Source organism: Amphibalanus amphitrite, unplaced genomic scaffold, assembly GCF_019059575.1.
Source record: "Amphibalanus amphitrite isolate SeventyFive unplaced genomic scaffold, NRLGWU_Aamphi_draft 000463F_arrow, whole genome shotgun sequence".
Lineage (NCBI taxonomy): Eukaryota > Metazoa > Arthropoda > Thecostraca > Balanomorpha > Balanidae > Amphibalanus > Amphibalanus amphitrite.
The window spans coordinates 347,110-349,377 of record NW_024881957.1 but is presented as its reverse complement, the minus strand read 5'-3'; the positions used below and the strand labels follow the sequence as shown (position 1 = coordinate 349,377).

At 45.2% G+C, this 2,268-nt stretch overlaps 1 long non-coding RNA gene across 1 annotated transcript; it reads right to left on the bottom strand.

Moving 5' to 3' along the window:
- Window positions 1-354: 354 nt before the first annotated feature.
- LOC122391962 lies at window positions 355-1,409 on the bottom strand. Its single transcript, XR_006258434.1, has 3 exons — window positions 1,357-1,409; window positions 813-919; window positions 355-464 (listed from the first exon to the last, which is right to left on the bottom strand). It is a non-coding gene; the product is annotated as an uncharacterized LOC122391962 (long non-coding RNA).
- Between the last annotated feature and the right edge of the window lie 859 nt (window positions 1,410-2,268).

The window sequence follows — 2,268 nt, the reverse complement described above, 5'->3', positions numbered from 1 at the left end:
CAACACTGGACCGGATTGGTCATCACTGTACAACGGCAATACGAGAGACCACCGACTGTTCAATGGCCGTGGACCGATACTAAATCAGAATGTGACCCGTGGCATTGATCAATTCTACATATATAAGTAAATGATATGATATAATGTTATGATCAGTATGATTGTATGATTAGATATACGCTCTATTATATGGTACAAATGCGATTTACCTATATCATGCTAATGAATATCTGTAAGGGTTTGCATCTCTCTAATGATGTCAAAGTTTATGCAATTCCGTAAATACCTCCAATACAATACCAATACCACGGTGTTGAAAAGCCTCAGAAGGGAAGACTGCCCTTGGAGCTAAATGCCCAAGATATGAGCTGTAGTCAATGCCGAAAGCAGTTTGACAGATGGCAGCACCGTCAACCGATGCTTGTGTAGGTGGCAGCACCAGTCACAGTAACGCCAGGCCAGAGCTGCAATCACAAACAAAAGGGTTATTGGCAACGAGACGCATATTGTTGAAAGGTGCGTCGAACTCTACGAATACAGCAAAACGGGAAGATATGCCAGTCATACTAGTTTATAGAGGAAGCAAATTATAAATCATTTTCAGCTGCTGCATTGATTGTCTTTATTATGTTTGCGTTTCAGCCTACCTTCTGCCAGGCTACCAGATTGCTTGCTACCTATAGGTAGCCAGGATATTTGCAATAAAATAAAATGGTTCAGCGAAACTAGATTCAGCAGATGGAAAATACATTATTGTGCTAAATACAATTATAACGTTTGTATAGAGTTAGACTTGATCCAGTCCAAGATACCCATCTGCTGCCGTCGGTGCCGGAATATGCCGTCAGATGACAGGGCCGACATCAGAATAGGAACCGATTGAAATGTCCAAATCAGTCTCAGAAACACCAAAGTCGAGCTGCAAACAGAAACAACAAAAAGATGTCAGCGTGACCGAAACGTGCAGCTGAGTGAGCAATTATTGTCATTTCTGGGATGGACAAATAGGAAACAAATCAAGAAACGAACAAAACAACAAACATGCATCGTTAGCTCATGTTGAGGCCATCGCTATGGACAACTCAGAGTCTTGCATATGTGAAAGTGGTTTGACAAAAATTGACTCTGGGACAACTTTGCACAGAAGGGCTAGGGCAGGGAAGGGCAGGGCAGGGAAGGGCTAGCGACAAGCGGTAAACGTATGGGATACATTCGGTTGGTATCTGCAATTTTTACACGGTTTTTATTTTTCTCTTTCAAGTCAGTGCAAAGATGACGTTGCAGGGGTGAAACTAATCAAAGTTGTGGTGTGTGAGGTCAAGAAAGTATTTTTGTAGGTACTCCTGTGCTCCTTACCTGTAAGGCGCTATCCGGATCGTTGACACCAAGCGGCCGCCGGCGAGATGTGCCTCCGATAGGTGAATTGATACTGCCCCTGAGAGTCTAATGGTACCTGGTAAGACGTCTGAAAAGACAGCCTCAGATTCAGATTCACTTTCAGAATCACATTCGGACCCCCTTAGATTTTCATAAAAACTGGTCCATGGGTACAGTTTTGGACGCTGATTCCAATGGTGAAGTCTGTTTTTCGCCACATATAATACTTTGGCCCCTAGAGGCATTCAAAGTTTTTTTTTGGGGCGAAGGGGGACCCCCTTAGATTTTCATAAAGACTGGTCCATGTGTACAGTTTTGGACGCTGATTCCAACGGTGAAGTCTGTTTTTCGCCACATATTATACTTTGGCCCCTAGAGGCATTCAAAGTTTTTTGAGGCGAAGGGGGACCCCCTTAGATTTTCATAAAAACTAGTCCATGGGTACAGTTTTGGACGCTGATTCCAATGGTGAAGTCTGTTTTTCGCCACATATTATACTTTGGCCCCTAGAGGCATTCAAAGTTTTTTTGGGGCGAAGGGGGACCCCCTTAGATTTTCATAAAAACTGGTCCATGTGTACAGTTTTGGACGCTGATTCCAACGGTGAAGTCTGTTTTTCGCCACATATTATACTTTGGCCCCTAGAGCAGGGCTGCGGAGTCGATGGATTTTCGGCGACTCCGACTCCGACTCCGACTCCGGCTTTCAAAAACCAGCTCCGACTCCGACTCCGACTCCTGGCAGAATTGTCGACTCCGACCGACTCCAACTCCCGACTCCGACTCCGCAGACCTAGCAGGGCTGCGGAGTCGACAGATTTTCGGTGACTCCGACTCCGACTCCGGCTCGGGTTTGTAAAATCGACTCCGACTCCGACTCCGACTCCGGTCA